Below are 27,701 nucleotides of genomic sequence, written 5' to 3'. Positions count from 1 at the left end.
TATAACTACCGTAGTTGCATCATGACATTTGCACATATAAGGTCAAGATTTCCGACGAACATTTCTCCAAGTTCGCCATAATTGTTTATCAGCAGCAGCGGTTGTAGTCCATACTGAATATATGTCCAAACTTCGAGCCGATTACTTAAAATGTTCAGTTGTTGGATGAACGGGACAGAGCAGCATAGTCAACAACCTGGAGTGGGTGGGGTGTGAAGTGGCTCATTTGCATTTAAAGGGCCAGCACTCAAAACGACCTTCTCATGTCATTAGTCAGAAATAGGGTTGAAGATGGACCTGTGGAGTTTAATTAATAAAGAATTTAATTTAATTTTATTTTATTTGCACATCATAAACAACAAGAGAAAAATTTAAAAAACAATTTTCATGAAAGCAACACCATTGTGCAGGACAGGATAGAAGCCAAAAAATGCTTATGTAAATGCCTCCTTGGAAATAAACAAGTACACTGGGAAAAAGGGAAAAAAAAAAGAATTAATAACACGATATAACTGAAATAACACTAATATATATAAAATAATAATAATAGAAATACAAATCAAATGATATACAGCCTTACATTTTTTCGTAAATTAGAGTGCAAAGAATTCAGACCCAAACATAGTATTTACAGTTTATGCAGACCACGGGGAAATGTTTTAAAATGCATAATTCCATTTAAAAAAAAAAAAAAGCAAAATATCACTCATTTAAGAAAGAATTTCTTTAAGATGAGCCAATTCAGTGAGAAGCTTCATATTTCTTAACAAGTACCAGTTTGTGGAGAGATTGGACTGTCTTTCAGTGGAAACAGGTCATGTGGTCTGACCGAGTCCACATCACAGACTGATGCGTAATGATATAGATGAGGACATTACCCACCATGCCTAGTACCTACAGTACAAACCTGTGGGGGCAGTTGTTATGATTTGGGGTTGATTCAGTTGGTCAGGTCTAGGTTCACGAATGACAGAAGGAAATGTTGTGACAATGCATATGCTTATCGAAACTATTCTACTGTGAATGCATGCGGTAATCAAAGGTGAAGACAAAATAGTGTCGAACTTTTTTTTTTTTTTGACCAGGCTTTATATGTAACTTATCAGCTCATGTCATATTGTCTGTAATGTTCCACTGAATACGGATATACATGGTTGGGTTATTTAAGATGCGCAGACACTGAATGTATGTGTGTAAATGTGTGTGACTGCTATTATATGTTATCTATCAGTGGCTCTCAGAACACCACTCCTGGGCTGATAATGTCGGATTTATGCATTCCCTTCCCCATAGGGACAAGAAACTAATATCATAGGGAATATATACACCCTTATACTTAGAAAAAAAAAATATTCCCTTTCTTTCTGAGTGTCTCATGTTGTGTATTCTACAGAGAGAGCAGAGATAGGGATCAGGGTGTGTTTCTGTTCTGACATGGACGAAGAGCCGCAGAGCACAGACCAGAGCACAGATAGGAGGAGGCAGGGAGGTTGAGTCTTTAGGGAGGGAAGGAGGGGAGAGAAGAGGAAGAAGCAAGGCGAGGGAGAGCGCCGGGGAGATACAGATCAGGACCTGGAAGCTGCTCTCCTGTGTCCTGTCATAGATGAGAGGGAACGTGATAAGGAGAAAGAGGAAAGGACAGAGACAGGAGGGCATGAAAATGGAAGGGCGAAGAAAGGGCAGCACAAGGCATTTTGCCACTACTCAAATGGAGCAGTGGGTTAAGGGATCAGCGTGAGGAGAAAATGTCAAGAGTGACTATATAATGGAGAACACCAAAGTTCAGCAGCAGCAGCAGATTTGGTTCAAATGTTCTCCATCATGCAACATGAAAAATCATGTAAACAATCAAATTACACACACACACACACACACACAAATATATATATATATAAATAAAATATGTGTATATGTATGTATATAATTTTCAATGAGACCAAGTTGTACAATCCACTGATAAAAATTTATTTGACAGTTTATACATGTTATACATTCACAAAAATACATTTATTCAACATTTTCGTTGTGAAACCTCACATAATTACACAAGATATTTGTCAATTAACAAACAAGTCTTGGTAAACTTACAGAACAAATACTTCTTTTACAGTTAATTGTCAGTAATTTTATCTTGTTTTATTTATTTATTTATTTTTTTTTACAGTATTAAACTTTAAATTAACAGTTTAATCTCATAAATAGAAAAGAAACATTTGTGAAATTATGATACATTTGCAAATGTATTTTAACTGTATTTTTCTGTGAAAAAAGAATTTTTTTTTTAAAAATGGAAATTTTATGGTTATTCAGTTACAGTTTTTTCCTGTTATTTTACATTTGACATGTAAAATCAGTCTATTTTTGTCATTTCATTGATATTTTCCTGTATCTTAAAAATACAGGAAAAATCTGTAAAATAAACAGTGAAAATTCTGTTAAATTACAGATTTGTTTTACAGTGTAGGAGAGTGCAGATCTCCATCAAGGCAGGTGTGTGTGTGTGTGTGCGTGTGTGTGTGTCCGATCACCACCAAAATTTCATCATTTGTTTCTTGTGCCAGTATCAACATTTCCTGAAAATTTCATCCAAATCCGTCCATAACTTTTTGAGTTATCTTGCTAACAAACAGACAAACCCCAATGAAAACATAACAGTAGATTATAAATGCAGATGAGGCAACAATCTCAAGAAAATTCAATTAGCGAATTCAACACCAACCCTTACACTAAGCGTACACATTCCTCCAAGGATCCTTCTTTTCTCTGATGCATTATATGGCATGAAGTGTGTCGCTGAAGTGTGTAACATCTGGCGTTACACCTCTCCATAGTGTGAAATCAGCCTCGCTGTTGCCCAGTAACGCATGACGCCTGCTTCCTGTTCGCTCGGACCGCAATGTTGCTATGATTGAGTTGTTCAGTGACATCCATTCATTCATCCATTTATCCAATCATGAACCACCTTCTCCCTTCCAGTTCATCAACTTACAACAGCATTGAGTAGTGGATTGTAAAGCAGTAGTTCTTCTCAGATTATAGAGCACTAAGTCATAATGTTACAAGAAAAAGGGGACGTCTAATGTACAATGTTTCATATTAACACAGTGGTGCTACAGTCTGATCTAGTGAGTGATAGGCAGCTGGTAAACAAGTCTACCTGGTAGTTTGATGTTAAAAAAAGACCCATATCGTCATTTATTACCCAGTAGCATTATTGAAAACAAGTGGTGCCAGGCACAACAAACCCCACCCCTTGCACTTATTGTAGCTTATTTTGGCATCGATCCAGCTGATATCATCATGTCTATGCATGTGGTGATGTCAGCATAACAATTGCTTCTATATATGTGTGAAGTTTGAAGTAAATTGAAACAAAATTGATGTACTTATAGACATTTGAAATTTCGGCCATTATAAGTTAATGGGAAAAAAAAAAAGATTTTTGAAAAATCACAAAAAATTTTAGCTTTGACCTACTTTTCCCAAAATGTAACCACTTCTATTTTGGGTCACTGGAAATCTATAAACCCGTTTTGGTATGAATCCAACCAATAGTTTTCCTGCTACAGACATGTGAAATTTCACCCATTGTAAGTAAATGGGGAAAAAAAGATTTAAAAAATTCATAAAAGATTGAACTTTGACCTACTTTTCCCAAAATGTAACCACATATATTCTCGATCACTGGCAATCTATAAACCCAATTTGGGTATGAATTCAAGCAGTAGTTTTGCTGCTACAGATGTGAAATTTCGCCTATTATAAGTAAATGTGAAAAAAAAAAGATTAAAAAAATTAATAAAAACTTTGAACTTTGACGTACTTTTCCCAAAATGTAACCACATCTATTCTGGGTCACTGGCAATCTATAAACACAACATGGTGTGAATTCAACCAATATTTTTGCTGCTAGATTGTTAACAAACAAACAAACGAACTGAACCAAAATCAATACCCCTCGCCTCCCTTTCAGGGGGCAGGGTAATAAAGTAGGCATATGATTCTGTATGATACAAATAGCAATAAGTTGCTTTTGAGAATGGTCCCATTATTACGTGAGATGAAAAATAATGAAACATTATGTTAAGTAACATCATAACAGTACACAGGGCGATATCATGCACTTACCTTAAATTTTTTCCCCCTTTTTATAGCACTTGTTAATATTCTATGAACATAATGCTTACCTGTAACGCACACTCTAAACCAACAGGCTCTAAAGTGTTGCCTCTTTATTCTGTTTTTGTGAAGACCAAATCCATCATCATTGAAGCCGTAATAGCCTACTGCCCATTATTGGAACATTTGGCTATTAAGGTTACGGGTTACTTCTGCTGAACGAAATTAATGCGCTCCCGCGGTAAAACTGAAAACAATCCCTCGTCGCTTTTATAACACAGAATCTAAGCAGGTTCACACTTAATTACCCTTTCTTCAAGAGAAGGAAATTGAATTCATTAAACAATCTCCTTTTAGAAAACAAAATACTAACTGGGATCATTTGAATGTGCAGGTCTTTGAGTATTTCCAGCTTCGGTTCTTCTGTATGGGCTGTATTTATGGTGGAGTATTCTAATATAGATTTAATTCGTATGCAAATATTTGACAGTGTAAGCCATGTACAAATAGCGCTGTCTGTATATTTGCATAGATCTATACGCTCAGAATCAACACTGCCGGTTACTGTCCTGACACCTCGTTGCCGTTATTCCCAGCCTGTTGCCCAGGAGACCGGTGGCATGTAGCTGCAGGTGGGTGCAGAGGTGGATGTTGATGCCTTTCTGCCTCCGGTTGGAGCTCAAGGTCTGGAGATCACAAGCCAGCATCAAACAAGGGATTTGTTCAAAGCCGCAGTCAATAGCACTAAAAAAAAAATTCACCCAGTATTGTGCAGCTGTAAATTAATCTTCTGTCTCTTCTTATTGCCCATTGATGCTTTTCTGGGTCTCCCTCAATTAGTCCCATTATATTTACCACATATTAATTATTCTCTCCCTCTGTCTTGTAGCATCCCTTTGCTTTTTTGCGCCCCCCCCCGCTCTCTCTGTGTCTCCTCTCTGTGTTCGCTTAGGATTATGTTACTAAGCAGAAGATTCCTATCAGAATTTTCATTGGTGGAGCTCATCTTTGGCTGATATTACATAACCGCTCCATTCTCTTCTTAACACTTACTTGGATTGTAAGATAAACACCATTTAAGTGGAAGTGGAGAACTCATTCACCACTTGCATATTGTGCTAAAAATGTCATCATATTGCAGTGAGAGGGCAGCAGATGCAGAAAAGGGAAAAAAAAAAACAAAACGTGCTGTTCTAAGCAGGTTTGTGATAGAGTTCATAGATGTTAGAAATGTCATTAACTGAACGTCTGAACCACCACTGTACATTTCTGTGTGTGTCCCCATAATCTCAGGGTTATATAAATAATTATTAAGAGAGAAAACAATTTCAAAAGGAGAGAGAAAAGGTGAAAATGATGAGAAAAAAAAAACAAAACACTGGTCTTTCCTGGACAGCGTTAGTTGTCATGCTTCACAGGGCCTCCCTCATCTGCCTCAAATATAGAGGGGACAGTAGCTAAGGCGGGGGCTATGACCCAGCTCCTTCATAGGTTTTCGTTGCTAAGGCATTGAAGATGTGATCCATCTGCCAGGTTGTAATCTGGCTCTGCTGCTGCTCAGACAGAGAAGGAGACAAACTGAAAAAAACAGCAAAAAGGGTAAAAAAAAAACATGAATGAGAGGTAGATCTGAACTAAGGGAGGTATTTGTGTTTGGGGACTATTTTCATGTATGGTTATCAGTGTGACTATCAGTTCTGGTGTTTATGTGTCTTTTAAAGGAAGGGGGCAATAGAGTTAAAAACCTCTACCTCTGAACAAAGAAGACTTAAAGCTGGAGGTGTAAGTCACATCAAACAGGCTGATGCTTCAAAGCACCTCCATAAGTTAGGCCTCATAAGGGAGAAAGACTTCAAACATCGACCTAAAATACTGGACGACCAAAACATCAATACATCTGTACTGTTTGATAAAACTTGGCTTTGCATGAATGCTTTTTCATGTATTGGTTAGGAATTGGAGGTCAGTCTGTTTTGATTTACAGATAAAGCTAATTTAATCCTAAATGTTCTGTTTTTCAGCCTGTTTGATTTCCTTTGTAGGAACAGCTTTTGTCTCAGACACTCCTCTTACCTGTCAAACTCATTTTACCAAACCGGTGTGTCTTCCTCTGTGTAGCAGAAGTCGCATTCATCCTCCAATACCCTCCTCCTTTCTCCTCCCTTTCCTCCCTTTTTTCCTCCTCACAGGAGCCTTTGAAAAATAATAGGTGTGCACTGGGAGTGCTATTGATTTGGTCTTGCCATGCACAGGGAAAAAGTGAGCTTTATTTTCTCCAAAAAAACAGACCAAAGAGGAAAAAATTGGCCATGTTTTAGAATGCTTTCACATCCAATTTGTGTCTTGTTTTCTTTTTTTCTAGCTATTTCTGATGTTTTGTCTACTTGTCCACTTCTGCCTGTTTTTCCTCCACTCTGTCTTTACATCTCGCTTGTCTTTTTTTGTCACTTCATCTCTCCCTTTTGCACATTCATGTGCAAACCATTTCTGCATGGTTGCTATCAGACAACTCCGGGTGTGCACAGATCTACATACATTTCTGCACATCTCTTGCTGCCTTTATGAGCTAAGTCACATTATCCTAACTAATTCTCCCACTTGATGTTCGCACATTTTGGTCATAGCTCTATAACTTCACTACTCGCTCCAGGCGGAGTAACTCATGCACAGAAACACACTTGCATGACAACTTAAACAAACACATATGACTATATTTGTATAACCATAAAAATGGACATATCTGCATATAAACACAGAAACATAAAGATTTAAACACAGGAAGATGCACAAACACACAGTAACTGGGTAGTGTTAGTGAATGAGAAGTAGCTGTATGCTGTGAGCCTGAGGCACGCCCTCTAGTTACTGATGTAAGTTTGAGCCAAGTCGCTGCTGTTCTCTGTAGCTGTGACAGTGCACGACCACCCATGCTAAATGTAGATATAAGAAGCAGACACAAGGACAGGTGATAGCAGAACTGATATACTAATTGATAACTTGAACTGTAAATTTAATTCAATTTAATTTTTAGAGCCCTATATCACAACAAGGTTGCCTCATAGGGCTTGACAGAATTAGTTGGATATGAAAACAAACAACAGTCAAATAAACAGCAGATGAAGGAAATGGATTAATGTCCCGGGCATCCCTCGTTCTTAGACCCTCCTTCTCGGCAAGGAAAAACTCCAAAAACCCAGTGGGAAAAGAGAAACCTCAAGGAGAACCACAGTGAAGGAGAGAACCACTCCCATGGACAGACAGGCTATAGATGCACCAGGACTGATGGACGACCATTTGCAGATGTAGTTCCAGTCTGAAAAAATGCAGTAGAGTGGGGTGGGGGCACATGAGGGGGTCCATCTAGTCAGATGAGACAGGTGAGGTCGAGGAGGTCCATCCAGACTGGTGAAAGTGGGGGAGGAAACTTTACAAGATGATCATGGATAGCATGTCTGATCTTGAATAAAATAGGATTCACTAAATAAAATGCCACACTGGAACTAACCAGAATGTCATTGTTCAATTAAATTAAAGGAATCTGAACTTTAGAGATTGTTAGTCTGATGCCATGTGTAGTTGAGGTATCTCAAGTTGGAACAGTTGATCTTGCACTCCTTCAGTCCCAAAGTGAACATTGAGAATTTATTTCAAACAGGATTATTGAGGATTTTGTCATGCAAAAAAAGCTAATGTTTGCTGAGTTCAATATTTTCTGCCTCTTTTCTTCATTCCATGAATATATTGTAAATTTCATTACTTTGAATTTTTTGCTTGGATGCGTTGGTTGGACAAAACCAAGAGTCTGAAGACACAACTTCAAATCTGTGAATTTGTGACACATTTCTCTTACACCATTGTAGTATATTTTTATAAAGACCTGCTATTCAGAGAGATCAAGACCAGTGATAAATGAAAGTAATTTTTTCTTGATGCACTGATTGTTTTTGTACATATCACTAGCCTCCAATTTTGAGCATTTTTAAGTATTCTTACTCTACTACCTTGTATCTTGAATATTACTGTGGTCTGTCAAAGAGCATCCAGCACTTCTCATCTCTTTCACCTCCACCATAAATAAAATAATAACCTTGTCCATTCCTCAGAGTGGCATTGCTGTATATGTACAACAGATTTAATGCATATTGAACACTTGTTGAATTTTTATTGTGAAAACCTTCACACAGTAGCTGCGGGGAAACAGCTGATGTGTGAGGGAGAGATTTGTTGTGTTGTGGTCTATAATGCGAGGCTACGATAAGGTGCCAGCACGCCAGACAGTCGATAATGTGTAGATGTGTGCTGCTTGTAGATTTGAACTCATTCTTATTCACATTTGTATGCTGGCCTGGCTCACTCCGACGTAACGGCACCAAACATACTGTGAGTCAGAATGAATGGCAATATGAAAGGAGGATTCTGTGTGTAAGAAGCTGCTCCTTGTTATGAATTTCCTCCTGCTCTATAAGCAGCTACCGGCGTCACTGCTCTGATTAAGTTGCATAAGAGAAAAGAGAAAATTTGGCCTCATTTGCTTCCCTTGGGAGAGGGAAAGTGTAGAGGGGGCTGGGGATAGAAGAGAGGAGGGGGAAACAGAAAACAAGGTGTCCTTGTGATCACATTGCAGTACTTTGAAAGTGTTTGTCATTTGATTGCTCAGAGGAAGAAAAGCTTTTAAAGCACGTGGGAAGAAATGGTTGGATGATGGTTAAAAAAAAAAAGAAAGATTGAAAGAGTGAGCAAGCCAGAGAAACAGAGCTCTATAAATAGTGTGTGTATGTGTGTGTATGTGCAAATCCCTGCAGCCTCATTGTGGCAACTTTGACCTCAGACTATACAGAAGGGAATTAAAGTGTAGCATCATTCCAGACTATAGCTTATACAGTTGCGGAAAAAAATATTAGACCACCCTTGTTTTCTTCAATTTCTTGTTCATTTTAATGCCTGGTAGAACTAAAGGTACATTTGTTTGGATAAATATAATGAAAATAAACAACAAAAATAGCTCATAAGAGTTTAATTTCAGAGCTGATATCTAGACATTTTCCATGTTTTCTTGATAATAACCAAAATCCCTTAAGTTCTTACATCAATAGTTATGGCATTGTACTGACAACAGTGCTTTTAGGCATTCCATGTTTTCTTTTCTGTCTGTTTTAGTCACATGATACACACAGGAGTTAGTACTTGATTGCATAATCATTTTTTGACTTTTGATGGTCTAATAATTTTTTCCGTTACTGTATTTATTGTAGTTTTATGTACGTGTTTCTGTCATTTTTAGTTCTGTGAATGTGACTTATTGATTTGGTGACTTTGCATTTGTGCTGCAAATTCAGTCATGAAAGCAACCTTGTATAAACAACAGTGTGTTCAACTAGAAATGCATTCTTGACCCCCCGGGGGGTGCACACTCTGCCACTGGTCCGCCTCCTCAGTAGTGTTGTCCTCTCCCTCCTTTGTTCTGCGACAATGGAAAGAAGCTGTGGCCTGTCTCTGCATCCCAGAAGACATTCGCAGGTTGACTGTCATAGAGGCTGCTTGCATCTACATGATGATATGCAGTCAGCAGAGATTTGACAGACAAAGAATATGACCTGGTAGAGAATCCTTCTGATTCATGAGCGAAAGGAAGGACTGGGATAGGTTCATATTCAGGCTTATGAGAATGCATTTTGAAATAATGCAGTGCTATAGGTTTGCATTGGTTTCACGGGCCCTTGAATTGCGAAGTGTTGAATGATTGATGACTGGATCTTTGTGAACTTTCATCTTTTCTTTTCTTTTCTCAAAGTTGAACTTTTTTTTTATCCACTCTCCTATAGCTTGTGCTGCTCATTCTAACTAGCCAGTTCTTCACTTTCTTTCAAACAAACTTGCATTGCTGTATTGTATTACTGCAAGAAATGTAAAATGCATGACTCCCTTTATGTCAATACCCATACAATACCCACTGGCAAATTGTAAAAGCATTTCATGAGTCTCATTTAAGTTAAATTAGTATTGTGCGCTATTAATCAGCACTTTAGAGCAAGAAACTGAGATGTTGTTTCTATAACCAGTAAGACTACGTGGTGGTGAAACTGTCAGGATGTCTTGCCCTTACTTGGTTAGAACTTTCTCATTGCAGTTGGATGTGAAGAAGGCATTTAGAAGTCTGTAATATAGTCGCTCAAATGTCAGGGGAATATTTCCACACAGTGCATTCATGTGAACACGTGTGTAACATACAGACACAAGTGGATTTTCTTTCCTAGACAGTGGATAAGGAGTCAGTACGTTCTTTGAAAACTTTGACATTTATGGACATCGGTTCCCTGAGGACTTGGTTCATCTGCAGCTTAAATACCACCACGGCAAACAGGAACTGGAAAGTTACAATCTAACAAGGTGACAATGGAAGCGGCATGCTGTGGATGATGAGAGACAGCAAGAAATCCAAGTTGCGGCTAAATTTGGAGTGGTAAATGAGGGCAAGTGTTTGCAGGATTGTTATGCAGTATCGCTGAATTTTCTGCCACCCCTTTGATTAAGAATGGATGACTTTGCTTTCCTTTCTCCCTCCTTCATCCTCCTTTCATGCTTTATTTTTTATTTCAAATTTTTGTCTCTCTTTCCCCCGTGTGATCTGTGGGAGCCCAATGCAGAGACGTAGGAGGAGAAAAGATGGTAGCAGGGACGGAAGGAGATGGAGGGGTAACGATAAGGAAATGGAGAAAGTGGGAGGATCGAGTGACAGGAGAGATGGGAAAGGATGAAAGGGGAAACTGGTCCATTTTTTCTTGCTTATATAAATGTTTGAATTTTAAAGGTGCGGCTGAGGATGTGCTGCACTACACCCCCCCCCCATACCCCCACCCCTGCTCCTTCTCTTAGCCAATCATCACACCACAGTGCTGTATTTGGGTCATAGCAACGTGTTGCTGCTGTCTCCACTGGCAGATGCATTGTGCTGTAATCTCCGAAAAATAGGCTGGGAGGAGGAGAACACTGAGGAAAGTGGGAGAAGAGAAGGGGTAGTGACAGAAGCGAGGAGCTTTCTCCTTTCCAAAAATGTTGCCTCCTCTTTTCTGTTTCTCATGCAGTTCTGAATCTCTTTACTTTTTCTCCTTTCCTCCTGTCATCTCTCCCTCCATCCTTACTTTCATTTTTGTGAGCTGCAAACCATTAGAGCCACTTTCCAACATCAACTTTCTTCACATTTATTCATGAGTTGAATCTCACTGTGCCTAAATAATCGGTGAAATCTCCTCCAAACTCCTGCTCTTTAAGTGGATCTGAAAATCACTGGTATTTAAGGGTACGTTGGAACCATTGATTTTTTTTTTTTTTTTTTTTCCGACTGCTTGAGAGCCCCGCTGATATTTAATGGATTGTCCATAGGGAAAGAGAATATATGAGAGACGGCAAGAGAAAGCACAAATAGGTGTGAGAGCAGGGGAAGATGAGATAAGACATTATGATTTACAGAAAAGCATCTACCATTTATATGTTGATATAGTGGAAAAATAATATGTTGTGGTGCTTGTGTTCTTCCAATGGCCTTACAAATGTTTCTAATAACGACATTACTGGCAATTCAACAGCCTCCCACAATGCTCTAAAATGCTTTATAGGACCACCAGTTCTCGTTGATCATAGGGTAGATTAAATTCATGTTATATCCACTGGGAACTTGTAAAGTAAAAGTATACAACAAAATGTGACATAAACCTGAAAAACTGTCAGTACTGATGAAATGTGGTAAAATTAAAGACAGCACAATTAATGTACAAAGCAAGAAATAATATACTTCCCGGAAACGTACAGAAAATGTTCTCTGAAAGAACATTTTAGATAACTTGAAGAGAGAATTTATTAAAAAAAAACAAAAAAAACCAAAATGATTGTGTTTGTACGCCTTTGAGCATCTATTTTATGGATTACTTTACATGTTGAGGTCAAGTAAAGCGGTCTTATAAAGCATGAAATGCACAAAAAAAGTTGATCTTTAGAGATACAAGGATAAAGTAGTGATATTTTTGTTGGAATAGCAGTGTATGTATAAATATTACATAAAAAAGGTCGTGATTTGAATGATTATTGTGTGACTTATGCAAGTATATTCCTCCTACAACATAACATAATGTTATGGACATAGATTTATTTAAATAAGTATTACTGTGCTGTTCATTTATTGGTTATTCTTGTTTTGTTTTCGCACTTAAAAGTTGCTAATACATTTATTTTAATCTAATCCATTCAAAGTTTCAATAGAGAAGCTAATTGGAAAATGGAGATTTCTCATCAGGTAATTTTATACTATATAAAGCAGGGGTCTTAAACATGCGGCCCGGGAGCCAAATGCGGCCTTCCAAAGGTTCCAATCCAGCCCATGGGATGAATTTGCAAAGTGCAGAAATTCCATAGTCAAGGCTGTCGAACTCATTTTAGTTGAGGTTCCACATACAGACCAATAGGATCTCAAGTAAAATAATAGCATAATAACCTACAAAAATAATGACTTAATATTTTCTTCTCGGTTTTATGTGAAAAAAATAATATTACACTATGCCTATAAAAAAATAACTTCAAATATTTGTCTTTGTTTTAGTGCAAAAAATAACATTAAATTATGACAATATTTACATTTACAAACTATCCTGTAACAACAAAATGTGAATAACCTTAACGAATATGAACAACCTGAAATATGTAAAGAAGATTAAGCACAATTTTAACTGTTTTCTGCGTGTTACTAAGTGTTTAGTGTCTTTGTAGATCTGATCCATAATGCACATGTAGAAATGATAAGTTGAGGCATAATATTGTTAAAACTGCACTTATTTTTCTTAAGAAATTTCAGTTTTTTCAAGTTAGTCACATCTGTTTTGTTTAGATAGTTTATAAAAGTAAGTATTTTCATCATTTAATGGGTTTTTTCCTCACTAAAACAAAGACAAAAATTTGGAATTGTCATTATTTATACGTTTTTATGCTATTATTTTACCGGTCCGGTCCACTTGAGATCAAATCGGGATGAATGTGGCCCCTGAAAGAAAATGAGTTGGAGACACCCTGATATAAAGGGAAAGAAGGGAAAACTCCAAATTCTTTGCTACATATCACCTGCAATCCCCTCTATCTGTCTGCAACACAGCCATCATTAACCAACCCAGCTGGCACAATGGAAGAATCCACCAAAATTTTGTTTGTCAGTTCAGACTGCTAGTGTTTGAATACTTATAAATATGAATAAGGTTATGAGTCACATAGAGTTCAGAGTTGTACGTGTGTGTCTATGTATGTGTGCCTTGTGTCTAACGGCTGTTCTTGGAGATGCTGTCTGTTGAGCTAGAAAATAATGCTTCCCTGATGGCTCCTTCATGCAGTTTATTACACATCAGTCCCATAACGACTCTCTCTTTTTCTGTCTTCCATTTATTCCTCTTTCCCTCCCCTCTATCTCCTTCTCTTCACTCATCTCTGCTGCTCCCTCTTTTTCTCGGCACTCGGCGCTAACAGCCAGTCCCTCTTCTCTCTGCATGGTGATTTTCTCTCCTCAGCATCCTCGCTCACTGTCTGTCTGCCTGTCTGTCTTGCCTTCCCTCCGGTAGCGGGTGTGGGACGCGGAGACCACTCCACGGCTTTCCCTGCATCATTGCTATCTGGTGGCAATGGTAATGATGGCAGGAACAAGGGAGTGGAGGAACGGAGGGGTGGAGAGTGAAAAGCAAGAGATGGAGTGCGCTTCCACAATGACTGCCAGTGACTGCATTAAGCAGCCCTCGCACACCGCAAAGGGTCTGATGAGGGACATTGTCATCTACCCTCTGTTGCTTTGTGCTTTCTCCCACACACAAAAACACACACACACACACACACACACACACGTTTGGTTCGCTTGTGCAGTAAATTACCTATAGCCGCTCTCGCATGTGATAATATGCCGTCTGAGTTTGAGACAGACTTCCATCCTCATGCAGCCCCAATAGACACCATCACCCCCTCACACTCCATGCTACTACTTAACCTCACCAACGCAGAGGTGAGAACAAATCCTTCACCCACCCTGAGGCCTAAGGATTCATTTCAGACTTCACACTGGGCTATAATCAGTTTTATTCCATGTTGTGTGCTTAAACAGATGTCAATGCTTTGCAGGATTTTAACCCCCCCCCTTAAGTATTTATTTTGTGCTTTTTTTCTGATCTTGTTCCCTGCCTTTTGTAGCTCTCTAAAACAGCACAGAGGTATTGTGCAGCTAGTGCTCGACCCCGTTTCCCCCGGTTGAGTGGCACATGTTGCACTCCATGGGGTAAAGTAGGAGAACAGTTAGATGGGTTAGTTATTTATCTCCCGGTGCAGAAATGGGTGTTATATTTTTAGCCAAGGGTTTTAGGCTTTACAGCCTGTTAAAAACCTGCCAATCCTTTGCAGACCTCATTTATAGGTGTGCCTTTATTTGAATTTTACAAGCCTTACCGTTTGCTTCCGATTCTGCTTTTCTCATCTTTCTCACACTGCAGTCACAGATAAGGCACTGCAACAGGTGAGGAATGTTTAGAGAAATCCAGGATCAAATCATGTATCTCAGCAGTTCATTTGTTTATTGTTCTGTGTCCTTTTTCATTTTAGTCCCACTTTGGTGACAACAGCAGGCAGGAGAAGCAGCAAAAGAAAACATAGTGATGGTGTCGTGGCTGCAGCGTTTGTTGTGACAGCAGAGCCAGAGAGACTTTGGAATTGGTCTGATCTATTTTGTCACATTTGGCTTGGGTGCTTTGCTCCTGTTTATTTTTTTCTCTTCAGGCCATAAAGGCAGATTCCTTCAGATGTTATCATGGCAGTGGCGAAGCTCTGACTACAGAACAAAATGGGAGTAATTAATTAAGTCCAATGTGGTCTGAGATAGTATTTGCATTCCTCATTGTATGAAACTTTCTTCCGACATTTAATAATTGATGGAAAGGAAATTTTTTCCCTATCCTTACATGCTCTCTCTCTACTTATCTCTTTTTCTGAATCTCTGGGTACCCCATTAGTAGAGCTTTTTGCTTCCTCCTCTTGCACCACTTCTGCCCATAGCATAATCCACACTTGCAGAATGTGTACACCAAGTTAAAATGGCTTCTAAATATCCTCTAATCTCCACAGTTTCCTATTCTCTTTGAAGGATTTCAGAAGTGCTCCTCTCCTCTCCTCTCCTCTCCTCTCCTCTCCTCTCCTCTCCTCTCCTCTCCTCTCCTCTCCTCTCCTCTCCTCTCCTCTCCTCTCCTCTCCTCTCCTCTCCTCTCCTCTCCTCTCCTCTCCTCTCCTCTCCTCTCCTCTCCTCTCCTCTCCTCTCCTCTCCTCTCCTCTCCTCTCCTCTCCTCTCCTCTCCTCTCCTCTCCTCTCCAGATTCTCCCTTTGCCTCTAACCTCCTGCTAGGTAAACCCATTGACCCCTGCCTCCACTGTCTGCATCCTACTTGAAGTGCTCGTCCTCTTACTGGCTGACCTGGCTTTTGCTCTGACAGTGTGGATGCATTTATGGAGCTGAGAGTTTGCTGCAAAGCCATGGTCTGTTGCTTGACCTAGCTTTAGTTTAGTACAGCATCAGACTACTGTGTGTGTGTGTGTGTGTGTGTGTGTGTGTGTGTGTGTGTGTGTGTGTGTGTGCGTGCATGTGTAGTCAGCCGTTTCTTCTTCATGTACTTGTGTGTAAGAGCATGACAGTTCTGTTTCCCTGCCCTGCCTCCTTTCTATTTGACTGGGACTACTTGAGCCCCGGCCTCTTTGGGCAGCCGGTCATGACTAGCCAGAGTGCTTTAAGCCTGGGCAAAGGGACTCAGTGGAGGTCCGGGCTGTGGTTCAGGCTCCCAAAAGGCCCTTTAAAGCCCATTCAACAGCTGAACAGGGAAATAAACCATCATTTTCAAAAATGCATTGGGCTACGAACCTCTTTCATGCTCTCTCATTCTCATTATGTCCCCACTCTTCACTCTGTACTTTATATGTCCTTCCTCTTGTAATTTTCGGACTCTTCCATCCTCCTCACATGCCTTGGCTATGGGACTGGAATGGTGCTCATTACTGAGACCTTTAGACCAGTGCTGTTGGAAATGTGGCACTCTGCAAGCTGTGAACCAGCTCGCTGGCTTGTTCTGACTGGCTCTCTCTGTTGCTGCCTTGGAAGCAAGCAGCACTCCTCTGCTGTCCTGAGAGGGTAAACTAAGATGCAGCTGCTGCTGGCACAATAAGGACGCTTCACTGAATTATGTCCATTGAAAAGAGAAAAGAGTTAGACGCAGTGAGGAATGACATAAGCAGAAGAAAAAGGAAGGATCACACAAGAAAATGTTAATCTACACTTTGTCTCTAACACATCAGTGCTGCAAAATACTGTATTCGTTCAGTGAGTGAGGAGGAAAAACTGTTGGGTCATTTCAGGCCATTAAAAAAAAAGAAGCTGTATCTAGTATATAATGGGGGGGGGAATAGTAACCCATAGACGCACACTCCACATGCATCTACATTATTACACGGTATATGCTACTGTATATTTATCTGTTTTGCTTTACTTTGAAAACCAACCATCAGCTCCACTACCTCTTTGCTCTTTGTTTCATGTCAGTAACTGTATAGCATTAGTTTCACTGCATTGTTTGACGGCACAGGGGATTGAAAAATCAATAACTTTATTTTCTCTTGTGTTTCTTTTTATGGAGGAGATGGTGCGTGTGTGTTTTTGGGCGAAGGTGAAGATACGCAGTGTAGATTTACAAGGAAATGTAAGAAAAAACATAAATTCAGTTTGCACTGGACCTTTTCATCCCCTTTTTTTAATGAAAAGACCATATCACTGAGATGCCACAGGATATACTTTGTACTATGATGACACATGACTGAGGTTGTGTTGCAGGTGTGTTACTGTTCTATCATCTTATAAAGCGAATGTGAATGTAGTTATTCATTGCACACTTAGGAGTAAAATGCATCACATGACATTTATATTTGTCATATCATCGCTGTTGGGTGGAATCCTTGTAAGTAAATTTTTGGTCTTTTTTTTTTTTTTTTTCTTGCTATAAAATGATTCTGGTGGTCAGATTCACATTGGCCTGACCATTTTAGAAATATTTAATCAATGAAAAGTGTTGAAAAAGGCTTGTGACTACATCTTTTAACTCCATTCATTTATTTAGAATATGCATTGTTTCTCTAGTTTCCTGGAATATAACCAATTTGGACATAAGAGGTTTCCACCCGACGATGATATGCATCTGTATAAACGTGGAAGTGTATATTTATGTTTGCAGCTGTGCTTTGGAAACTTTGATAAACAGGAATTAGGAATATTAATTTAAGTTTACATACAATATGCCAAATCCTCATATCAATTTAAACTAGTTTTTTTTAAGAGGCTGGCATCATGTTTTGCTAAACATTCATTTTGCTTCCTACCACTTTGCACTTTCTGTTGCAGAATTTTTTGTGATGTGTGTGGTTTACTCTAAGAGCAATCCCCCATGCTGAGGGTTAATGCTAGTAAAGAGAGGTCTGTATCTCTATTAGCAAGGGGCAGTGCTGCCTCTGGATATGGCAGGTACATTTTACGTGTGTGTGTGTGTTCATGTGTGTGGAGAGGTGTTGGTGGCAACCTAAGAATGATGAGCTGATTAGTCCCCCCTGCTGAGATGTAGTGTACCTGGAGTCACACTGGTTTATGAGGAGTGAAACACACAAATACATTGTACAGTAAAAAAGGGAAGTACTTGTTTAAAATGTATTAATGACACTTGCTCTGTGTGAAAAGAAGAGCTTTTTCTGTGTTTTTGAAGTGTGTTTCTGACCAAATTATTCAGTTTTTGCTCCAAATCTTCCTTTGAATCTGTGTGAGTTTACATGCACACACGTGTTGGACAATCCCATAAGTGCATGGTTCTAATTAATTCCAGCAGGTTTTCTTGGCTCTGTGTTGGACTACATCCCTCTGATTCCTGCTTTGCTATAAACATTTCCTCCCCTGGAAAGCAGCCATAACACCACCACCGGTCCATCAGACTGGGAGCTGCCCAGTGCCAAATGGACACCCTGGCTTATCACATCCTCAGAGATGTGCAGGGGGAGTCATTGAGACAGCTCAATTTAGGCTGTGTTAATAGCTGTTGTAGCTGTTTATAGTCCAAACTTTGTGAGTGAGGGGAATGATCAGACTTTGGGGATATGCATTAGACACAACCTGTTTGAAGTGTAAGGGCAGAAATCTGGAAATATGACCTCAACAAAATGGAAATATATTTGTGACAAATAGCCAGATATCATTGGATTGTTACATGAGTGATTGCAGAATAAGAGAGAAAGAAATAGATAAAGGAATTGAAAACATTCAGCATAATTTTACCTTTATCTGCAATCCTTAGAGTGGAACTACTGAGACAAAGGCACACAATATTTGGTTTCCTGCAGAGATGCAATCAATGACACAAGAAGAAATTTAATTAAAGGCCTGACTATGTTTCACTTTTGTTGCAGTTGTACTGCAGGTTGCAGAACAGTGTGACAGTTACAGGTTTATGCATCACATCAATAATGTATATAGTGTTATGAGTGTGTTCTCTGTGTTATGAGATTGTACTCACGCAGAGTACACATGATTAAATATGGGATTTACTGGAGATACTCATTTGGTTTGCATTGTGTTTGCATGGCTTAGACAGTGTATGCTTTCATGCCTTGTCAGTGTATACAGTCATTTGCATTGGACTTTCTTACCGCTCTTCTCCCCCCTCTGTGTATACATAATTCCCCTCATTGATTTCTGGCTGGACTATTTGTCACCCACTTACTCAAGTCAAATTAGAAAGCACTGTTCATCGTATCTACAATTCAATCGATTAGAAGAGGGGGGACCACTCCCAAACTAAATGTAATGAATATAATGCTTACTGGGGGGAAAAGCCTTCATGGATTGTGTGTGTTTGTGTGGAATTAATGGGAAATTTCCAGCTTGACAAAGCATGAGTTATCCGGTATGCGTGTGGATAGAACGGAGCCGTAGCGCAGGGCTGGTTGGTGTAATTTACATTAGTGCAAGTCATTGCTTCTGTTGCCCTTCGGAGCACACAAACCTGCAACATATTAAGCCTGAGAGATGTACTACACTAAATACAAACATGGATTTAGAAAAAAAAAAATGCTTAAAGGACCATTTTGCAATTTATAGGTGGCTCTTTATGCAGAAATGCAATAACACTGTTCATATATTTTTTAACAGTGTAAAACCACGCACTTTTTTGTTTTTTTTTCCAAGACCAGTTTTCCTTACCTACCTTTTGTCTCCTATGGCCTGAATGGACAAAGGAAACACTGCCTTTAGAAAGGGCATTTTGTGTTTTCACACAGAACTGACAAAGACTGTAGATTATCTTCTATGCCTGGACACAGGAGTGATGGATGGGTAATAATTTACTGTGGCCTTATCATTAGATGCCTTGAAACCCCACATATTGGTCATTTTAATTTTATATTTTCTAGAGGTCGACCTATAGTATATAGGATTTATAAAGGATGATTTAATTATCATAATTTTGAGCAGTATCGACAGTTGAAAAAGAAATGACATTCTAGGAAATGAACAGTTTCAGGGTTAAAAAAAAAGAACATCAATAATAAAAAGAACATCTAAATAATAGTAATAAATAAATATGTAAAGACGAATCACTGAATAAAAAATCCAAAGTAGTTAATCAACAAATCTGGAATATAATATCATTTTAACTATAAAAAAGTAATTAGATTCTCTGTAAATCAGCCACTAACAGAACCAAGATCTACTACTACCAAAAGTTTGGCCAACCCGATGAATTGGTCTTTCTCTATTATGCACTATGGCACAGTGCAAAAGTCAGAAAACACAGGTAATATGGGTACTGTATTAAAAACACATTAAAAAATTGCACCTAAATGGCATCTACAAGCAAAAGCCAATATTAGGATTACCCCTGTTCCCATTACAAAGAGTAGCTTGAACTGTAATGTATGACATGTGGTGAATGAAAAAACACACAAAAGATAAATGCTGTGAAGCTCATATTGAACAAAAGGTTTAAAGACATTTTAAATGCAAAGGAAGGTCAGACTAAACATTTGGCATCATAAAAGGTGTGTTTGTTTTTAATGCAGAACATATTTCCTGTAAATTCCTGTTTGTATCTATATACAGAGACTGAGAAATGTATATATATTTACATTATAACCTTGCTTAAACAACAAACCTAGGGAGGGTCTGAGTTTTTCACAGTACTGTATATGCACTCTGTCATTTTTGGATTCCTCAACACCTTGACAGCTTTTCACTATTCACTGAAAATATTGAAATCCTTCTTTTTCCTTACCCGTTCTGCTGCATGCCTAAGATGCTGGATACTTGTTCAGGAAAAAAAACAAAACAAAAAAAAAACAAATGAATGCCATCCTCAATTATAGAGATTGGCTGAAAATTGGGTTGGCTCAGTGCCTCAGTCTGTACGTGAACATGTTTGCATGTATAAAGGTGAAATAAGCCCAAGGGTCTTTGTGTTGTCATTCCTCTCGCTCATATGGTCTTGCTCTGGTGTCTCACACAAGAAGCTGGAAAGTTGACAGAGGGGAAAGAAGTGCAAACAAATAATTTTTCAGCCGTGCATGTTAATAAGCAGCAGCTGCACACTCTCATATTCACTCACACACACACACACACACACACACACATATACATACATATATATATATATTTACACACACTCCCACACCCCTTTCTGCGGGACAGTGAAAAGTAGTGTTAATGAAGCCCTTTATTGGAGTGGTCTTTGGAGAAGGTGCCAAACATGAGCCCCATAGCCCCCTTTACCACCAGCCCAGTGCAAGAACCCATTACTGCCAATTAGCCTAGCTCTCACAGTCCTAATAGACCCCATCACACATACACACACACACACTTGATCGCATACACTCAGATCAACACACAGCTACTGTACGACTGGGAAAGCAGTAGTCTAATTTTAGCCTGAGAGCTGCAAGGCTATGACTCAAGTGCAGGCATTGTGCTATTGTGACAAAAATCCAGATTACTGTATAGCTCTTCTGGCCGGTGAAAACTTTTACAATAAAGACTCAAAGTATAACTTATCTTAAGATAGATGCTCTTTTTATAGTTACATTGTTTTTCTTCTCGCACAGCCATCCAAAAACATCTTGTTCTTATGTTCTAATTTTAATCTGTCTGACAAGAGAATATCTTTGCGAAGACATTCCATGCACATAAACCAGAGCAGTGCTTGAAATTTTCAGATTTTTCCCATTTGGTGAAAATTCCCTCCTTTGTCTGCCGAAGCTAAGAGATTTTGTGCTGGATAGGTCGAATAAATCTGTACTCGTGCTGTGATGTGGGCATGTCTGATCAAGCAACTTCATACTGAATCACTGAAATGCCTATTGCATTAGCTATAGTTGTAAGTGCAGTGGAGACTGGCATTTTCTGCTCGTCTCAAAAGATAGATTTATTTGCAAGGATTTGCCTCTGTGAGGTTATCTGGATGTCAGTTCCTCTAATCATGTTTCAGAAAAACTCGTCTCGGCTCACAGAAAACAAGAGAAACTCATCTCTGAGAAAAAAGCGTCAAGTGCACCATCACAGAATAAACAGGGAAGATAATATTGCCTGTACAAATCAATTCAGTGTTTGGGCTATCCTGCATCAACCCAGAAAGTATTATATGGTGCCTGAATCTTGGAAATGTAGTGTTTTTAAGAAATTCGGCAATCGTATCATCTGTGAAACACGATCAAACCAGCACTCACTGTAGCGTGTAATGAAGGAAAACCTATAGAGAGATGGAAAAATAGAGCATCTAAAGGATCTTCAAGTGAATGTGAGGTAGAGTTGGAGGAAGGTAAGAGGGCAAGCAACAGATAAACTGGACAAGGTCAGTCTGCTGGAGGAAATGAGCTCAAACAAGACAAACAGTGAAGACTGAAACATAAATGGAGTATCATGTCATGCAGAAAAAGTCTTGCTTGAGATAATAGAAGTATAATTAGCGAAAAATGATCATTTTATTTAGTAGCGTGTTTCTGTGTAGCAGGAACACAGCATCTGAGCTTCATGCCCCTGTAATGTTTTATGTCCAACTCTATAACTGTAATAGCTGTGACCAATGTGAAAAAAAGAAAGTTTAAAATAGTGAAGTCTGAGAAAAAACACCCCTGGTCCAATCCAAAGGACTAAATATAAATACATATGAACTGATGTTGTTTCATGCTGTTATGGATAAGTTAACCCACACTGTCTAGACACGCAATAGAGCAGAAGACTTGAAATCTGAGTTGCATTTGACAAAATGTGATCAATAATCAGTATCAGTTTATTTAACTATCCTACCTGTCTAAAAATGCTTGTGATTTGCAAAAACCTGGATGTTACAGGGAAGATTTTCTGACAGTCTCATGACTAGAGGTAGACCAATATATTGGCTGGCCAACATAGCAGGCTGATATATTGTTTGTTTTTTTTTTCCAATATTGGCCTCATTTATTTTTTTTTTTGAAAGCCAATATTTGATCAGTAGTAAAAATGTCATAAGATATTTGATCAGGCACCTGTGTGGGCAGCACTAGAAGTTCAATAAATGTTAAACAAGTACTTGTACCACAGCAGATGCCTTTGTCAGTGAGGCACAGGTCTACATATTTGCTATAATTGTGTGAATATTTACAGGTGTGCAGATGAGAAAAATGTCAATAATATATTGTTTAAAAAAAGAGTACTATGTGTATGTGTATTAATAATTTCATTTATATTGCTGCATAAAAATCTTAATTATTTGAGTGTTTCAATTGTATTTTACGGAGAATGTGCTTTAAAAAAAAAAAAAATCAGCCTTAAATAACGGCCTCAAAAATAGGCTGTAGATATCGGCCATCGGCTCACCAAATTTAAAAAAATCAGCATCAGCCTTAGATAAAAGCCCATATCGGTCGTCCTCTACTTAAAACCTCTCAGACCACTTATATTACAATAAGCTGAAATGTTGTTATGGGATGCTTGCTTAATGATGCTAAAAAAAAAAAAAAACAATTACAAGCACTTACTTCACCTGCTGTTCAAATATAAAATAGTCTGAGGAAATGTTAAGGAGTGGTATTGTGGCCACTGACTCATATCTTTGACTTCTTATACATTAACCTTTAACTGTAACCTATAAATTGTATATGAGGTGCTTATATAAAGCCAAAGGCTTAATTTGTTTCTTGCCAGAGCAAAAAATCCTCTGTTATAAGTGTCCAGTAAAGGCTTGAAAGTTTCCCTTTTAACATATATTATATAAATCAACTTTTTTATTTTTTTATTTGACAGGGAAAATGCAGTCAAACATAGTTACAAATTTACAGCTGATGTGATGCATAAAGTTTATAGTTAGTGCTTATTCTCAACGTCAGTGTCTAGTTGGGCTCTTCCACAACATTGCAGTACAATATAAAATATACATAATTTAAAACGATCCTACCATACAATTCGGTAATCCAGTGTTGCATTTATATATGAGACATTCATTCACTCACTCACTCTCCCACATGATATACACAATATAGACAATATTTACTAATTGTTTTATCACAGTAAGTGCACACTAAAGAAGTGTACCATGGAGATTCAGGGAGATACAGCTGTGTCTGAAATGTGTGTTTAGTGTGTATGTGTGCTACATGATGCTACACAGCGAGTAAGGACACAAGCCTAGAGGAAATGTATGACTGTTTGTGCGGCTGTTTCTTCGTCTGGAGGTGATTTATAGGCAGCTCCTGCTTGTGCCCATTTCTAGTTGCTTGTGTGTCCGTGTGCATGTGTGCAGATGTGTGTGTTTGGCAGAGCAGGGAATCCCGGGTCCCTGCAGTGTTCTGTGCAGTTCAGTAGGATGCACCTGAGCCCCAGTCTGAACCAATCAGACGCTTGTGATTCAGATCAGGTGCTTCATCTCAGGTGGCACAAGACACATAAACGCAGTTATTATCTGTCTGTGTACCAGCACACCAGCACATCTGGTGAGACACTTCTACTCATAAAATGGAAGAAAATAAGAACTACTCATCTGCATTTAGCATGGTTTTCCTTTTTCCCTCATTTCTTTTTATTTTTTTATATTATTAGTTTTAACCTCTTACTACCTAAATTTATTTTGTTTTAAAAAAAAATGTAAATAATATTTGTGTTGTTGCTGTCAAGCAGCTCAATTAAGTGGAGATTGTTAATTTGAATATAGCACATACAAATCTATGATGCAAATTAGTGACATTAGGCATAATTGTCATAATTGGCAGAATATTAACCCTTTCATGTATCTTGGTCACTACAGTGGACAGCTATTCTACAGCTGTTCTCTTATATATTTGTTGCTTTAGTTCCATATCAGCCAACAAATGCACCATCCCATACATGAACATATCATTACTGCTACTTTGCTGTACTTCATAAACCTGATCTGCACTAACATGTTTGAGTATAAATCTATTGCTAATTGTTATAAGACTGTAATTAACAGTTTTCTTAAACAAAAAAGTTTTTTTTTTATATTATGTCCATGAAGTGAGTAATAACTAGCATTAGAATATGTTAAAATATTAGAAAACATCAGAGTAACAGCATTAAAAATGTTTTTATTTAATAGTGTTCACACATTATCTCAATTCCTGATGATGGGTTTTAAATACATGTTTCTTTGCTTTAATAATTAAACTCATGGTGTCCAGCTGAGTGTACATTTTTGTAACCCCATGAAAAATAGGTTCAGTAAACAAAAATTCAACCGCATTGTTTTTTTTCATGCCTAAAGAGGAATAAAAACACTCAAGACAAAAACCTCAAATAAGGTTCTCATAATTCATGCATGAAAGGGTTAAGTTAACTTTTCCAGTTTCAGGTATGCACATTATTTATTGATGCTAGTATTGATCAGTTCCTTCAGTCATTAATCCACACAAAACAAAAATGATCAAAAATCTGCGGGATGTCATGAACGTAATAACACCGTTACCAAAACAGGCTGTTGAAATTGATTTAAAAAAAACAAAACAAAAAAAAAAACAGGTAACATATGTACATTCACAGAGTGTTAAGCAGCACCTCATTACAAAAACAGTGGACTATTGAGGCAAATTTGCTACAATAGTCTACAAGGGGTTAAACGATGTTTTTGACACACATTTTCTTAGTGCAGTGTCATACGGATTTTTTTTTTTTTTTTTCCTTTTCTGTGTGCTGAGATAATGTTGATTTAAATGTAAAATGGCACAACATGTGTTAAATACCGTTAGCGCTGCACACTGTGTGGATGTAAGAGCTTTTGGTCAGGTCTCTGTGAACAGCATGCCTGAGTTTATAGACTAGACAAGTGCCAGTCTCTGACCTCCTCATGTCAACATGCAACAACACGCAACATGGCTCAGAGGCACGGAGGACGATCAGATGGCCAGGGTGAGTCGAGGAGATGAAGGCAATTGAAGGTGATCAGAGGAGAGGGGAGGCGAGGACGAGAAGCAGAGAAGACAGAAAGAAAAGAATTGAAAAGAATTTACACAAGAGGAAACAGGATGGGATGAGCGTTTTAAGAATTCAGGCTGACTAAAGTTTTGGATTCTCAAAAAGGCTGTATTTTAGTCTCTTGGGTGGCCGAGTAGAGTTTTAATGGAGAGAAAAAAGAAGGAACGGTTAGCTGGTTCACTCATGGTTCTTCTGATTCCTGTTGTTTAAAGTAGATATAAGGCTACAGTAATGATGGAAACAAAACACATTTATGCAGCTGAAAGCACTTCACCATGCTATTTCTAATTATATGCGTAATTTTTTTTTTTTTTATGGCAGAACAAAATTTAACTATTAAACCTATTATTGTCGTATAATTTACTCACAGAACATCTGTGATTTTCCAGGTTTTTCATTTTTTCCCCCCTTTAACTTCCGCCTCATGTGAGTCACACTTAACATCATGTTCTTTGATAATCACAACACAGCAGATGCCATTGCTTAATGTGTTAATTCTCCAATTTATTTTTCCGTTTCATGAAAAAAACCCCAAAAACATGACTTTATTGTTGCCCCGCTAATTCTGTCACATCTGTTTTCCAACAAACTTGAACCCCGTCCTCCTACCACAGGTGATTGATTATTGTTTATATCAACATTAACAGTAATTGCAAGACAGGTATATTTTCCTAAGTGAAAATCTTTCTTTAAAGGGGTTATATCATATGCAGTGTTATATTACAAATGCTCAACAGTAGAAGGAAATTGTATATTAGAGCACACTTAGAATTACCAAAACCACCAACTACTCAAAGCTTTGTATTCATAGACAGTATCACCTAATGAATAATGTATAAAGCTTATTGTTTACACACATCTGTAGTATGGTATCATTGAGTTTTCTTCTTCAAACAAAAATTCATAGCTGCTTATTCTGTGATGGAGAGCCCCAGCTCCATAAAGTAAAACTCCTGCCATGTAATGGTTCTGCCTCTTCACTTAAAGGGGTCATATTTTGCTAAACCCACTTTTATTAGTCTTTGGTGCATTTATTTGTGTATATGGGGACCCTAACAGTTCAAAAAGTTTGAAGTTTATATTAATTCCTGCAAAAATCAAATGGATTTCTACAACCCGTTTCAATTCCGGCTCAGTTTGTTACATTTTATAACTAGTTACGTCATGATATTTGCACATATAAGGTCAAGACTTCTGGTGAACATTTCTCCAAGTATGCCATAATTGTTAATCAGCAGCGGCGGTTGTAGTTAAAACTGAAAATATGTCCAAACTTCGAGCCGATTACCTAAAATGTTCAGTTGTTGCTTGTATTAACAAACACAAGTGGCTGAACGGGACAGAGCAGCAGTGGCAACAAACTACAGGGGGTGGGGCATGAAGTGGCTCATTTGCATTTAAAGGGAACTTTCCATTCTATTATAGCTAATATAACTAGCCAAGCTCTGTCTCTATTTTCGTGTCCTGAACAAGTGTTCCAAGCCTCTGAGAACTCAGGATTCCTGCACAAAGAGAAGGGGGAGGGACAAATGGCAGTTGAGTTTGAGAGACATATCACTGTTCAATCATTTCAATTGAGCACTTAAAATGATTGGTGTTTTTTCAGTCCTGTCCGTAGCACAGGTGACTAAATTTTTTTTATTTTTGGGTTAGAGCATTTAATTAATTCAGGGGTAGGCAACCTGTGGCTCTGGGGCCACATATGGCTCTTGGGCCCTTTTCCAGTGGCTCAATGTAGCTTTGTCAAAAACCATATGAAAATAAATAACACTTTTTTTTTTTTTTTTTTACACATTTTGCCATAGCAATAAAGTGATTCTGATGTTATGCAGTTGTAAAAATCTATAATAGTAGTAGTAGCAAAAGTTTAATTTTACTTTTTAATTTCATAACACTGAAGGTATTCATCTGTATTCTCCATTGCAAAGAAAGCCTTCACTTACCAGTTGATTTTTGCATCAAAACGAAAATAATGACAAATATCACTATTTTCTTTAGTTTTGTTATTTCTTTGTAGTTCTGTAAACGCACTGAAACATTGATTTATT

General features: G+C 38.2%; 1 protein-coding gene across 1 annotated transcript in view; it reads left to right on the top strand.

Moving 5' to 3' along the window:
- Positions 1-27,701, top strand: part of brsk2a (BR serine/threonine kinase 2a) — a 202,212-nt gene that overhangs the window by 63,154 nt on the left and 111,357 nt on the right.

Source organism: Sphaeramia orbicularis, chromosome 6 (assembly GCF_902148855.1).
Source record: "Sphaeramia orbicularis chromosome 6, fSphaOr1.1, whole genome shotgun sequence".
NCBI lineage: Eukaryota > Metazoa > Chordata > Actinopteri > Kurtiformes > Apogonidae > Sphaeramia > Sphaeramia orbicularis.
Note: the sequence above shows the minus strand (reverse complement) of the source record. Positions and strands in the feature narration are given on the sequence as shown.